Source organism: Desmodus rotundus, chromosome 1 (assembly GCF_022682495.2).
Source record: "Desmodus rotundus isolate HL8 chromosome 1, HLdesRot8A.1, whole genome shotgun sequence".
Taxonomy (NCBI): domain Eukaryota; kingdom Metazoa; phylum Chordata; class Mammalia; order Chiroptera; family Phyllostomidae; genus Desmodus; species Desmodus rotundus.
In genome coordinates, this window is record NC_071387.1 from 50,308,670 (window position 1) to 50,325,193 (window position 16,524).

Sequence of the window (16,524 nt, forward strand, 5' to 3'; positions counted from 1 at the left end):
TTATGTAATTACTATTAGGAAAAAGAACAAAAAGAAGCATGATATGTTTATGATAGCATCGGTTCATTATGAAATTTGTTCCTGAAAGGAGAGCACTTCCATTTTGGCTGTGTCAATAAGAACCTAATTCCCTAATCCTCTGCTTATAGTTTTATATGCTTGATGACTGATAGAATATTCCAGAGGCCTACATCTGGCAGTGGACATTCCAAATTGTGTCTTATCATCACTCTCCAATTCATCCAGTGCTGGGCACCACAGGACACATTTGTATTGTGACATGACCTTTGTCTCTGCATCTCTGTATCACAATATTGGGTGAGTTGACATTTTGGGCTACAGGAGGCTTCCTGGAAGTTGCTCTTACATCAGGAAGGCTAGAAATAACTTAACTAGACACAAAAGTGACTGAACCATGTACATATATCTTCCTGAACCCAAACGACCCCTATGCCTATCAGAAATTTCCTTTCATCAGATCCCCAAAATATCTATGACCACTTAGAAGCCACCCTTTCTGGAGGGGAAGTAAACAGAGAAGCAGCTAGAGTAGAAATAGACAGCAGTCTAAGCAGGTTATAGTTAACTTTTAGTTAACTATAGTTAAAAGTTAACTATAGTTAACTTTTGCAAAATTTACAGTGTCTTATATACCCCTACTAGGACCTTGGATGAAATGTGTACAAATGAGCTTAAGCTTGATTAGCTTCTGGGTAAACTTGCCTCTGCTTAAAACTTGAACCGGCTATAGACATATCTGCCCTTCAAAGGTAATGACTTAATTAATATTAAGTGGGAAATACATTTCTGTCCTGCTCTCTTCCCCTACAGACACTTGGGTGTAGAGTGTTAGAAAAAGATATAAATTTCAAAGCATTTTTTTCAGTTCTCCTGTGACACCGAAAGGTAGGTTTGGAGGTGAGGATATGTTTTAGCTAAATACACACACATACACACACACACACAGAAGAGACTGAATATAAAAGAAAAACTAAATCGCATAATAAAGGACAGAGAATTGGGTTTGAAGACAGGAAGCATTTCCATTATCTATTTTTAGGGAACAAAACATCCCAAACATAGTAGCTTAAAAGAAAACCTATCATGGATTCTCTCTCATGATTCTGTGGGTTGACTGAGCTCAGCTAGGAATTTCTTCTGCTCCATGGGATGTTAGCTGGGGCTGCATCACCTGGAGGCTTGACTGTGCTGGTTCATCTAAGGTGCTTCACTCACATGGTTGGTAGTTGTTGCTACCAGCTGGGAGCTCAGCTGGGACTGTTGGCTGTGTTGCCTTGGCCTTACTCCATGTAGCTTGTTAACATATATGAACTTACACCATGGTCCAACAAAACTCTAAGAGACAGTGTTAGAACAAAAATGAAAATTGTAGATCATTTAGGGCTCAGCCTTAGAAAGTTATACAGAATCATTCCCAAAACATGACATGGATGAAGCAAGTCACAATCCAACATAGATTCAGTAGGAAGAGACCCCACTTCCTGATGGGATGACTGGCAAAGAATGTGTGGCTACCACAGGAGGTATGGATATCCAAAGTTTTGCATTTTTACAAGATTGTATTTGACATCTGGATTCTAAAAATGGAAATGACCAAAGACAGGGAGACAATGACTGGCACAAAGTAGGTGCTTAAAGTAGTTCACCGACTTAAATGTTATGGACCAGGTTTTTCAGTCTGTGGCTTTCAATGTATGTGATCTTACATCTTTTTTATTTTATTTTATTTTATCTTCACCTGAGGACATTTTTTTCATTGCTGTCAGAGAGAGGGGAAGCAGGGTGGGAGGGAGAGAAAAAGAGAGGGAGAGAGAAACATCAAAACCTAGGTGTGTACCCTGACTGGAAATTGAACCCTTGACCTTTTGGTCTATGGAATGATGCTCCAACCAACTGAGCCACAATGGCCAGGGCACGATCTTACATTTTAGATTCTCCAAAACATTCATACAGTTGACTCTTGAACAACACAGTTTGAACTGTGCAGGTCTACTTATATGTGGTTTTTGAAAAATAAATAACTGCACTGTTTTTGATCTGTGGTTGGGAATCTGCAGATGTGGAGGACCAACTCTCTATATTTAGCTATGCCATTTTATACAGGGCACTCGAGCATCCACTGATTTCGGTATCCACAGGGCATCCTAATGTCAATCCCTCATGGATACTGAGGGACTACTTAAGTTTTGGGGGAGTCAAAAGTTGCACAAGAATTTTCCACTACGTACATGGTCAGTATCCCTAACCCTAGAGTTTTTTAGGCGTCAACTGTACTTTCGAGTGCTCTGTTCTAGTCTCACATTTTTCATCTGAATTCTGTTTTGGTTTAGAAAATCTGGTCGCTGTACTTTTAGAGCATTTGCCTTTGGTGTTGCCTTGTCTGGCTTTCTCCAAGTTGGGTTTCATGGAATTATTTAGATCCCTATTGCTTTCTCTTCTACTTTTCTTTGCTCAGTAGGCATTTGGGGGCAAGGGCAGGAGAAATGAATTCTTAAGGCTGGGGTTTCCTCTAGCCTGTGGGCTCAAAGCCAGTCTGAGTCAATCTGTCAAAAGTGATGAGCTGCCTGACAGTGGGAGTGGTATCCCTAACCATAGCGCACATTTGTCTCACACCAGTGTTTCTATTGACAATTAGAGGGGGGGGAGGTAAAATAGAAAGAAAGAAAGAGAGGAAGGAAGGAAAGAAGGGAAGGAGGAAGGAGGGAAGGAAGGAGAAAATAGAAGAAAAGGAAACAAAGAGAAAGGAAGGAAGGAAGGAAGGAAGAAAAAGAAGGAAGGAAAAATAAAGAGAAAGAAAGAAGAAAAGAAAGGAATGTTTGGAAGATGGAGGGGGAATCAGGGACTTGTTCATCTACATGAAATATTAATTTGAGTGCCAGAGGGAGCTATGAGAACCATAAAGATGAGATGGGAATAAAAACTCTTGATGCCTATACAACTCACCTGGGATTAAAACCCAAGGCCATCCTGGAACCTGATATAAGCATTCACATTGTAATCCAAAGCTTTCTCAATGTATCGCAGGTGCACACCACATGACCAGGTGGAGAAAAAAGAGGTGAAGCCAAATGGGAAGAGATGTGGCGGTTTCATCTTCAACATACATACATCTCAAGGTGTGAGTGCGCATCTGGTTTCTATTTCAGAACTTTTTACTAGTAGCTTTATCCAAAGTGGGGCAGACAATTCTGTGAGTTAGGGAGACCATATGTTAGTGAGGGGCTGGGAGGGACGTGGTGTGGCAGTGATGCTGAGGGACCTAGGATGGCTGCCGGGGACCAAAAGGATGAGATTCAGGGATGTTGAGCCACCTAAACAGTCATATGTTGCTTGGCACTGCTAAATCTTCAGGGAATCAAAAGAATTTTGAAGACATGAATTTAAAAAAATGTTTTGAGAATGATTGCATTTTGGACAGAGCTAAAATGCTTTTCTGATGTGGAACAGATGAAAAGTCATTGAATTCTAGAGCTGGAAGGAATTTGAGAGTCATCTAGTCCAGCTCTTTACTGACAGGTGAATCCCTAAAGGCCTTGTGTGTCAAATGGGTTCTTGACCTGCCCAAGGTCACAGAGTCTGTGTTAGAGGCAGCCTAGAGACCCATGTTCCCACCCTTGGTGCAGGGCTCTTTTCTTAAATGCATGCTGCTATGTGAAGCATTAGCCACAAGAATGTGTTAAGACTCCTCTAGCCCAAGATTTCTGGGTCACTTCCCTGCTGTTGAAATTCACATTTGCGAACATTTTTTTTTGTTTCTAAGCACAGTGATGCCATGGCTGTATTGGTGCTGGAAGCCCCTCCCAGTGGTTTGGCAACATGGGGATACACTGGCTTTCATCTGGAAAACCATTGTCTCCACTTTTAGAAAGCAGTGCCTGGCCACCCACCCCCAATACAAGCCCTCTTCACTGGTGTACTTCGGAGGCTAGCCATGAGCTCTCCATTGTGTTCGTATGTGTGTATTTATGTATTGAGGAAACTATGTTGAGGACCTATTTTAGGCAAGGACCATTATGGGTGCTGTAGGGGTGACATGAAATGGACATGAACTCCAAACTTAAGAAACAGACTGTTAGGTAGGGTTGGAAGTGTAACAGTACTTCTTAAGAAAAACATATTCAAAATGTTCACCCAAAAGCGGTGAGAGGAGTTTAGCTTTGCAGCTGAGGTTTTTGATCTGGGTGTTATAAGTTGAATAAGATGCAGTTGTTGAGAAGGGAAGAGAAGCATGTGGATGGGGAAGGCTGTGTGAACAGAGGCACCTCCTTCTCATCTCCAGAAGCCAGAGTCTCAGTGAAGAGCATGCCTGGGCCATCCCTGAGGCTGCTGCTATCCGGTAGGGACTTGTCCCAACTCTTTCCTAAGAGGAGAATAATTTTTCAAATTTCTCTTTCCCCTTCTTTTCCCCTAATCTCCGGCATTTTGATTAGACATCAATGGAGAAGAAACTGGGAAACAAATTAGCGGTTTTTAAAATGCCATCACATTATCAACTGAATCTCTTAACAGTCCCTTTAAAAAAAAGTGAAAGTGACAGCCAGTGTCTCATACACGTCAAAACAGACTTTTTTTTCTCTGAAAGCATCTACTCTTGCGATCTCTGAGGCTTTCTCATGGCCTGATTTGTCTTATTCTCCTTCAAACTCCTACTGTATACTCTTGAGCATCTACCAAACTTGACGATGTCGGACTGCTTCTCTGGATAGGGAAGTTCCGGGGAGCTCCTTCTTTATGTGGCCCAGTGCACTTCAAAGGCCCCACTTTGCTTGTCCTGGAAGGACACCCAAATGAAACCTTCAGCAGTATGTCAAGGAGAGGTATGTTGGGATGTGTGCTTTTGGCAATGTTGAGCTGACACGAGCATCTGTCAGGCCTGCTCTTTTATGGCTCCCTCTGGACAGCTTGAAAGAGATGAAAAGGTTTATTGGATCCAAGGAAGAAAGTGGTCAGGAAAGAGCATGAGGAGAGTGAGGCTCTTGGAGAGCTCAAGTTCCCCTCTGATGTCTCAGAACACATGGTTCCTTGCTGGCCACGTGAGGTGTGTACTTTGCATTCTCATTCTCTGCCCCTACACCCCTCTTTCTCCCTTTCCCCCTCACCCTCACTAGGAGCCATCTTTGTGCATTATCTTAGGAACCTATTGCCTTTTATTTCTTTGTTTTGGGAAACTTGGAGTCAGCCTGCGAACCACCCTTTCAGTATTTCAAACGGGGCAATCTTCTTAGTCCTGCGTTTTTGGAGTTCTTTCTGGAAGGTGAAAGAGGGGTAGAAATGCTATTGCCATATTTGCACAAGGCCCTTACCCTCCTCTCAGAACTCTGTGAAGCCGTTTGCTTCTCTTCTGCGGTAGCTCATGTTGGCTCTTCGGGCTCTGTGGCCTACAGCTTCTTTTAATGGTCATTTTAACTGCATTTTACATATCTAACCATTTGATCCCTACCTGACGTTTCAACTTTATTTTGGGCTCCAGCAGTAACCCCGTCATTGGTTGGAGCAATTTTAGGAATAGTGGTTTAGCTCACATTTCTCAAAATGGTATCTTTTTGCTGCCACTTGAGATCTGACTTTGTTCATTCATTCACTTGACAAGTATGTATTCCTTATCTGCTCGTCTCAGGCATTGTCTTAGTATCTAGGACTATGGTGGGAAAAACAGATAAAGTGTGTGCCTTCAAGGAAGACAGATGACAACTCAAAGTAAACACTTTGTAGAGTATGTTATATGATAATAAGTTTTAAGGAGAAAAATGAAAGTATAAGGGGATAAGATGTGCCAGTATGGGAGAATGTGGCAGTTTTGTGTAGGGTGGTTATGGAAGTCCCCACTGATGAGGTAAAATTTGAACAATTACTTGGAGACTTGGGAGAACATTTTAGGAAGAAGGAACAGAACATTCAAGTTGCCTGTCTAGAGAGTCTACATGGAGTGTTGAAGGATCAGCAACCCGATCTGTGGTTGCTGAAGTGGAATAAGCAGGAGGAGGAATGTTTGGGGCTGAGGTCAGAACGGGGAGTGGAGGCTGTAGAGTCTTGAAGGCAACTATAAGGACATTAGCTTTTGTTTTGAGGAATATGGGTAACTATTTGATGGTTTTTTCAGAGATGAGAACTAATATTATTTATATTTGTAGGATATTACTTTAGGTAGTATGTTCAGAATAAATGGTAGGGATACAAGAAAGGAAGTGGTTTGGAGGCTCTTGCTGGGAACAAGTCAATGGTGTTTTGGACAGGGTGGCAATGGTTAAAGGAATTGTTGGATTCTGTATATGCCTTGAAGGTTGAGACGACAGTATTTACTGATGGACTGGATATTGTGAGAGGGAGAAAGGTATAAGGATGATACCAAGGTTTTGATCTGAGCAGCTGGAAGAATAACTTACCATTTGCTGAGATATTGCAGAAGCAGTAGGTTTCAGAGTGTGGGGAGATATCAGAAATTGGTTTTGATCACGTTGTGGGAGATTTCTGTAAGACATCCAATGTGCCAAGTAGGGGGGTTGATATAAAAATATGGGGCTCTTGGAAGAGGTCAACCTGAGGATATAATTTGGGGAAATGTTAGTTTATAGATCCTAGTTAGAGCCAGAAGACAGGCTGAATAATTGAGGAAGTACATGCAGAGAGAGAAGAGAAGTCTGAGGATTGAGCCCAGCATTTAGAGTGTGTGGAGATAAGGAACAAGCACAAGCAGCCAGGAAGCAGTAGCCAGTGTAGTAGAAGGAAATAAACAAGAAAGAGTAGTATCCAAAGCCAAAGGAAAGGGTATGGCACAGTGTTTCCAGTGTGGCTGATGGAACAGGCAAGGTGGTCTCCACTAAGAAATTGGCCATTGCATTTATCACTGTGAAGGTCACTGGTGTCCAAGACAGTGCATGAAGCTGACTGGAGTGGGTTTCAGAGAGAATGGTTGGAGACACACGGGTAGTAACCCTTTCAAGGATCTGGCTGAAAATTGAACATTTATTTATTTATTTATTTATTATTGTTGTTCAATTACAATTGTCTGCATTTTCTCCCCACCCCTCCACCCCACCCCAGCCAAACCCACCTCCCTTCCCCCCCACCCTCCCCCTTGGTTTTGTCCATGTGTCCTTTATAGTAGTTCCTGAAAACCCCTCTCCCCACTTGCCTTTGACCCCAAATCTCTCCCCAAGTAATGTCTAAATGTTCAATTTTCACTCATGATAGTGGGGGGAGTGAGTGAAAATTGAACATTTAGACATTACTTGGGGAGAGATTTGGGGTCAAAGGAAGTTTTAGGTTTTTTTAGGATGAGAGACACTAAAATACATTTGATGATCAAGTGGAGAAGGAAAATTTGTCCTGAACTGAGAGAGAAATTTTTGGAGTGATGTCCATGAGTAGGTGAGAGCAGATGAGACCTGCTATACAAACACATGGAGGATGGGTAACTGATTTGGTGGAGCAGAGGCTGTTGGAAAACCTCTTTACAGAGAATTATGACAAGAAGTTAGCCATTACTTTCCAAAGGATCATGAAAGGCTTCTAGAGTGTTGGAAACCAGGCTTACACCCTCTGGGTGGGAAGTCAAGGGACTTTCTTTTCTCTGGAGGAGCAGACCTTGGAGAAAAGCTACAGATGATATTATGGAAGGGGCTCCAGGTAAAAGTCCTATTATCCTAAAGTGATACTCAGCAGCTTACAAACCTAGTTCAAGCAAATAGCTTTTATTCTTTACTTTTTCAATATGAATAGATGGTCAAAAAGCAGTGGACAACACCAAGTGCTGAGACTATAAAATATCAAATGATAGGATTATGAGGGAGACATGATTTGGGGACTAGAAGAGGTAAGGGAAGCTATATTGCATGTGAAATGATGAGGAAATGGTACTCCAAAAAGGAACCACAAGAAAGAAATTTGGAAAGTAAATTCATGACAGGCAATATTGAAATCTAATAGAAGGGAGGGATAGGTATGGAAGATGAAAGCAAGGATTGCCCCCAGTATGTAGAAAAAAAAAGGTGAAGAGATATCCATAGGAGGGAGTTCTTAAGCACATTAGAGAACTGGTGCCGAAATTAGAGAATGACCCAAAGGAACACAATTTTTAGAATCAGAAATGGAAGACAGGAAATTTTCAAAAAATGATACCAGAAAAAGTTGTCATAATGGAAGGAACATAAATTTCCATGTTGCAAGAATCCACTTAGTCCCTAAAACCATGATCAGAACCAGGACACATTCTAATGGCAGAGATGAAAGCTTCCGAAGAGCAAAACAAAACTAGAAAAGATGAGAAGCTAAGAAGGCATTGTTCAATAGCAACATGAATCAAACCAGAAGATAAAAGAGGAAAATCTTCAAAATTTGCACAGAAAATAATATACCAAGAAGGACTCATAAACAAGCATGAGGGTAAAATACAGACAGACATTTTCAGATATGCAGGTTTTCAAGGAATCTTCTCACGCCTCTTAGAAGCTACTGGAGGAAGACATGCAATCCAGGAAGTAGAAAATGCAACAGGGGACAGTGGTGAGGGGAATTTCCAGGATGTCAAGAAGGAAAACCTGAGGACATCAGCTCTGCAGCAGGATTGGAGAGTGACTGTTCAGTCTGATGCAAGAAGAGAAGGCAAGAACAAAATGTAATTAATGAACTTATTTTACAAACTTGAATATATGAAAAATTGTATTGAGGGGCATTGAGAGAATGAAGGAAGATCCAGTCATAAGTGCCTAGAAAATGAAGCAAACCCCAGGAAAAGTAAAGATTCTGTACAAAAGGAAATGTAATGATGCTTAACAGTTGTCACAGCAGTGAGCAACATTCAATAGTTACAGTGATGTATATATTAAATGACTGTATAAACCTGAACAGTAGATTGTGGGGGAGGTGAGTGGACGTATGGGGAATGGTGGTATAAATGAGCTAAAATACCCTCTACCACAGTGAGAAAAGAATCTATATGGGTTAAAATTGACAGTAGGGAAGAATAATGTAAGTACAGTATCTCAAAATAGTTTCAGACTGGAAGAACATCTGAAAGAGCTGAAAGTGCTGTCTCTTGGAAAAAGGGTGGTAGTGAGGGAGGGAGGGTGAGTCAGGAGACTGTTGCTCTTTGTTACATACCTTTGAGCATTATTAGTTTCAAAGGCTATGTGTATTTATGACTGACAAGTAAGCATTGATTTCAGGAAAATTAAAAATAAATGAATGGATGAGATAAGGTGGAGAGCATAGGGTTTGTGCTCTCTCTGTCTATCTTGGCATGTGAGTGGGATGAAAGAAGGGGAATCTGCTTTCCAGAAGTAGCAAATTAGTTTACCCAGGGTCGGTACATATGATTAAGGAGTTGGCTCCTTTCTGCATCATGAGTGCTTGACCCCACCCGGTTAAACATGGTGTGCATCCTCTTCTGTCTGAATCAAAGGCAGGACATAATGTGCATTCCTACCCTCACTACAAGGGATACTTTCACATGAGTAGCATGGGAGCAAATATGATTTTTATTCTTTGGAAATAAACATTTGGCCTGGATTATAACACATTTGAAAGTCCCTCTCATACCATGCCCTTAGCCTTTCTAAATGTTATGAATTGGATGGGAAAAGCAGGACTATAGGCATGGGGGTCAGGGGAAATTTGTTTATAACCTTTGCTCTACTCTGGTTTGCCTCGTGTACTTGGGTTTCAATCTTTTGCACATTTTTATTGACTTCAAACAAAAAAAGGTATACTTCCTTGTCTAGGGGTCCATGAGGTGGCCAGATGATTAGATTCTTTGGGGTAGTGATTCGCCATTCAGCTAAGAGAGAGGGAAGCTGCTATAATGGCAAAGAGTATGTATGGGAACCAGAGGAGCCCTGTTAAACTCATAACCTTAGGGAGCATTCTTTTAAACCAATGTGCCCATTTTATGTTTTTTATTATTACATGTGATATCATTTCTGGAGAAGAAACTTGATTCTTTTAATAGGTCTACTCCTTGCTAGGTTTTATACTTGACTCTTACCAGTGGACCCCACAGTATATTTCTGGAAACCTTGTATATATCTGATAAAGAGTGAAAAGCTGACATCTTTTGTGGACTGAAGTGTCATGCTGCTTTTGGAAAGAGTGAGTGTAATTGATAGGACGGTGAGTGAGTCTGGTTAGATAGACCATGTAGTCTGGTGATTCCTATTTCACCATAAATTGTAGTTCAGAGATGATCTAAATAGGGCAACGTGGTGATCTCCCATGTGTGGCCATGTAGAAGTGTGCAAACACTTCTACACATACACGTACACACATATTTTTAAGACGAGAGTAAATAGGCACACGCACATGGCAGAGATAAAGCCATGGTTAAGAAAAAAGCACATAATGTCACTGGAGTGAACCATGGACAGGAGCTTCAGGAATGTAGCAAGGGAAGAAGATTAGAAGAAGTTAGAGGATTCATGCTAAAACGTGGAAGGTGAAGCCTTTTTAGTGTGTCTGGAAGTTTTTGTTCTTCTGCCTTCTTGAAAAGAAGGAAATGGTTGCCCAGGTGGAAGGAAGTGACACATTCAAATCACATAGCTAGTTAATGGTAGAGTTGACATGGGGGACAAGTGAAAAGTTAAGAATTTATCCCAGCAGAAATGACCTATTGTCCACTAGAATTCAGGCTGGGAAGCTAAACACTTCAGAGATAGATGACTGAGGATAAAAGGAAGTTCTGTTCATCTTAATACATTAGTCTCGTGTGTTAATTCATATCAAGCAGGAGTTTGAGAGAAAATGTTTTGATTATAGTTTTTCTAATCACTTTTTAGATTATAGAACTAATTACATTGTAATTACATTAATTGACTGAGGAAGTTAAGATTGGCTGATGACTAAGCATGGAGAACAGGGCAGGGGGCTTTGGGCACAGTGGCAGGGTCCAGAGATGAGCACAAAACAGGGACTCCTTGAGTGAAAGGGACTAGCATTTGTTTAGAGTATTGTATTAAGTCAGAGTCCCCACAGGAAATGGCATGCTCAAATTGGGTAACTGAGAGTTTAACAAAGGCACTATTTGCAAAGGCCAAGATGGAGACAGAGACACACAGATATTGTCAGTTTTTGGAGCTGGCAGCCACGGAGCCCTTACCACACTGCACCAGAAGAGGCAAGTGGATAGCACCTGCAAGCGAGTGGCCCCAGCTCTAGGCAAGGTTGCTGGCAGGAGATACAGATATAAAGAGACAGCCAAACCAGGTGATCTGGTAGGAAAAAAGTCAGAGGGGAAAAAAACCCAAACAGATCCTCACCTCACTCTTCTCCAACAGTCTGACCTTTTCCTGGTCCTTCTTTGCCATCCCAACAGGAAGCTGGGGGGCATTGAAGATCATTGACACAGTTTATATGAGTCAGCCTCTCCGAGCATAGAGCAGGACAGAAGAGGGCAAAACGTATGTCTGGAGTGGCAAATGCCAGGTATCCAGGACAGGAGTCTTGAGTGACTATGATAGACTTTCTACAAAATGCATATTGATTTATTATCTAAATAAACCTGTTCCTTGTAAAACTATGTCCCCCCTCAAGATGGTAACATATGCTACCATTACCAGGTTTTGGAAACAACTGCAAAAGGCCAACTCTGAGAATGCTCTTTACCATGCTTGTGATCCCTTCTACCACATGGCACTGTTCTTTAACCTAACGTAGTAAGATGGCTTTCCCAGGCTCTTTGATAAGTTACAAAGCCTTATTTGACCTTATGTGCTTATAAAAAATTCAACTCTCTTGACTAAATTAAATGTGTTATTCACATGGCAAAGTCTACTGTGATGACTTAGGTTTTTTCCCCTTTAGTCCTGACCAATGATAACCACTGTGGTTTCCAGGTATAAAAGAATGTGAGACTCTTTAGTTTTAAAAGTACATGGATTTCAGAGGAAGGAGGATAGTTTGTTCCCATAGATCCAATTTCCGCAACATAAGGCCAAATCCTACTTCAATATTTGTGAGTTCAGTAATATATTTTATCAGCCCAGCTTGGGGTATTTAGACCTAGTAACAAGCTAGTTTGACATTATAAGACTCTAGCTACGAATTAGAATGAAAAACAATTTAAATATACTTGGAAATACAACTGCCAAGGGAACTGCCAAGAATGGGTATTTGGACATTTGATGGGTTCTCTGCATAGTGATGATGATGATGATGATGATGATGATATTAATGCTGGTGATGGTTAACAGTTATTGAGTCCTTACTATGAGTGTAGGAGAGTTTTATATATAAGCAACCCAATAGATAGGTTCCTATTTTACATATGAGAAAATAGGCCTGGGGAAGGTTAAGTAACTTGACTAAGGTCCCACAGCTAGTAACTATAATACACTAGAGTCAGGGTTCTTAGTTCTAAGTGATGATTATTTGATAATCATCAGGAAGCATCTTACTGAACAAGATAAATATTTAGCCTAAATAGTTACTATGAGGAGCCGTCCTAGGAAACAGATTCCAAAATGGGATTTTGAACTGGATCATCTATCAGCTGGCTAAGAACAAAGTCCCCTTTGCAACCTCTGGGATGTGGTTGCAGAGCAATCGTTAAAAGTTCACTGGTGTTGAACTTGAGTGAGACACAGGTGGAAGGGAACACACTGCAATATTTCAAATTTTCAGAGGTTCATTTAGTAGTTATAAGGATCATGGAATTGGATGCCTTTTCCTAGAGCCCAATGAGGAGTTGGAGAAAACAGTGATAGACTGAGGGTCATTAATTACCAGTTTAAACCTAAGGGTGAAAGTGGAGGGCCTGTGACAGCATATAAAATGATGCCCATCTGCTGCAGCTGGAGAACAGGAAAAGCAGTAGATCCATAACTTAATTCTCAAATTTAGGAGTGGCAAGTCTGCTCTGCCAAGGTTAGGACATTGATTATAAAAAAGTGGCACCTTGAGAGTTGGCATGGTAATAATACACTAGAAATTTTGTATCCTCAAAACTTTTCTTTTTTCCCTAAATAATCTGGGCCTGCAGCAGGCCATTCCTGCTTGTATAGTCTAATACTTCCCCCTTTTTGAAGAAGATGAAGAAATATTTGTCTTGGACAATAGGTAACCCTCTCAGAATCTACCTTCGCCACCTTCCTGGCCAGTAGACCGTCAGTCAGAGTCAGGTTACAGTATAACCTCACAGGAGGAGGGGCTCTTGTGCTAAGGGAGGAAAGGAACTATATCCCTAAGAAGCAGCAGGAGTTAGCCAACTTATATCAGCAGGAGCTAGGAAAATGTGGATCTTGGGGGGTACTGAATAAAGTGGGAAGGTGAGATACAGTTGGAGAAGAGAAGCTTGTTGTTGATGTGGGAATATTTTCCTATGATATAGAACTTAAAATCTGTAAAGGACCCAAAAATATGATGCTTACATGCTGCTAGAATTTATCTTAGAGCTTGAAGATAGTGATGGTCCATACCAAGTGTAACAGAGATGCCAGAACCGCCATGGCAGATGGTGGGTGTATCAAAACACTCAGAGAAGAGAACATGCTAGTGTGCAAAATCCACCAGCCAATTATATTCTGTGTGAGGGTTTAGAGGACGCTCCGCTTACCAAAGTGAGCGGGGAAGGGAGGGCCACAGCATTGCTGAGGGGCTCAGTGGTGACTGTCCTCTCGGGCTAGGCTACTGTTATAGAACTGAGATCTGATGCAATGGGATTGACTGGTGCCTCTCAATATAGGTCAGGTAGGGGCACGTGCCCATCAGATGAGAGCAATTATAGTAATATACAGCAAAGTTGGAGTGACAGCCAGTCAGCCTGGCCACTCCAAGCAAGCTATGAAGATGACTAATAGAATACAGAGTTCTTAAGGGCAAGATAGATGGGCAGCCAATGATAGTATTGATTAATCAAAGGAATCAGGAATTGCTCAGGAGTCTGAGGGCAGATGTTTTAGTAGAAAGTCACAATTCCCACCTCTGCTTGAGGACTTGAGCCACTCTTCAGACGTGAAACCCAGTAATGAAAAGAGGCTGAGTACTCAGGACAAAAGGCCTTCCAACACCATGACAAATACACATATTAATTATACTCCCAGTCACCCCCCAAAGGGACCTATGTCTATTTACTTGAGACACCATATATTGAAAAAAAGGCATAACTCAAATATCTTGTGGACTATTGGACACAGTGTCCAAGGTGATATTGACTTTTAGGGCCCCAAAACATTATTGCCTTCCTGTTAAAGTAGGGGCACAGGAGACCAGGTTATAAATGAGGTACTGGCCAGGTTTGGCCTGTAGTGGGTCCACTGGGCCCGGAGACCTATCTAGGGATCACTACCTTGGCCCTGAATGTACAATGGAAATGGAAACCTTTGGTAATTGGAATAACTCCCCATTTGTTCATTGGACTGTGTGGTAAGAGCTTTCATAATGAGCAATACCAGTTGGAGACCCCTGAATCTGCCCTTTGTCTGGATATTTAAGATAGTAAGTAAAAATAATAGCACATCCCACTAGAACTAGAGACTAGTGCCACCATTAAAACCCTAACTAATACAGGGTTGGTGGTATCCTTTACATTCTCAATTCACTATTCTAGCATTTCCAAAAAGCAAATGATCCTGGAAAATGATGTGAACTAAGTTGTTTCCCCAATTGTAACTACTATTATCTGATGTGGTAACCTTTATAGATTACTATGTCCTTCAGTACATGTGCTTTTTGACTTGGCAAATGGTCTCTGAAGAAGGAAGACCAGATGCAGTTTGCATTTTCATAAAATGATCAGCAATGCACATTCATGATCCTGCCCCAAGGCTGTGTTTACTGTCCCACCCCCAATACAGTCCAAAGGGAATTGGACCACTTGGATATTTTGTAGAATATCACACTGTGTCACAATAATGATGATGTCTTGCCATTTGGACCAGATGAGAAAAATATGGGCAATGTACTGGAGGCCGTGGTAAAACACATATGGTCCAGAGGGTGGGAGAAAAGATTCAGGGTCCTGTAATATCAGTGAAATTTTAGGAGTCTTGTGGTCTGGTGCATGTTAGGGCATCCACTTCAATAAAGGGAAAAAATATTGCATCTTGTTCTTGCATCCAACCTTGTTCCATCTTGTTGCATCACTAAGAAGGAAGCACAGTATCTGGTAGATCTTTGGGGATTCTGGAGGCAGCATATTTCACATTTAGGAATACTGCTCCCACACATTTGCCAATTGATGAGGAAGGATGCCAGCTTAAGTGGGACACAGAGAGGGAAAGGGTTTTGTAGCAAGCTCAGGCTGCCTCATAGATTGCACTATCTAGGAGAGCCTATGGTATTGGAGGTAACTGTATGATGGCAAAGAGGCCATGTGGAGTTCATGGAAAATGGTAACAGCTCTGGAGTTAAGGCCATGCCATCTGTAGCAGAATATTGTACACTATTTTAAAAATGGCTTCTGGTATACTTCTGGGCCCAGTAGAGAAGGAGCACTTGGACATGGGACATCAAGTGACCATCATGAGTTCAGTTCTGGCAGAGCCACTCAGTCATAGATCAGGTGGGCCCAGCAGAAATCCGATGTCCCACATGTAGTTGGAAGTGGTACATCAGGCACTGAGTGTGAACATGGCCAGAAAGTGCAAATAAGATGCTCAAACACACTCCCACCATGTCATCTACCACTATCTCGTTCTTCAACCTCAGCTTGCACCTGAATGAGGAGGGTCCTATGTCCAACTGACAAGAGAGAGAAAAGTCTGAACCTGGTTCACAGATGGGTGCAAGCTGAAAATGGTTTGCTCCTCTATGACAGTGCCCCGAAAGAAAGACACAGAAGAATTCCTCCCAGTGGGCGGAGCCTCAGCGTGTTTATCTGGCATCCACATAGTGTGGAAAGAGATGTGTGTATAAAACTATATGTGGGAATGAGTAGTAAAAGGTTGATAGTCTGCGAAGAGCTTGGAGGAAGAAAGATTAGAATATTAGAGACAGGGAAGTTGGGGGAGTAACAGGCATGTGGATGGACCTGAGAGAGGCATGAAGTTTAAAGGCCTGGGTATCACCTGTTATTTCCCACCAGGAAAACTGCTTCAAAAAATGGACACTAAAAAGAATGACTTGACCAGCTGATGTCCCCAGACTATAATTAGCCACTTCATTTTTGGCACAATGGGCTCATAAACAGAGGATTCTTCATGACAGGGGAGGGAGCTCTGCGTGGGCCCAACAGCACAGGCTCCCACTCATCAGTGCTGGTGTGGCTACTGCTGCTGCTGCACGTCCAACCTGGTCCAGCCTGGACCCCTCGTACAGCATTGTCCTTCAGAACCACCCGGCCCCTCCTTTCTTCCTGAAAGGGGCAGTGAATCATCTCAGCTGGAACTGATATGTATTCCAGGTATAGTTTTGCCTTTCCTGGTGGTAGGACCATGTGCACTACACTAGCTGACACCTTATAGGGTGTTTTATTCACTGAAACAAGATACCACAAAATATTGCCTTGGACCAGGGACTCACTTGTATCAAAGAAGGTGTAGCAGTGAGCACAAGACCAAGGGTCCACTGGTCATG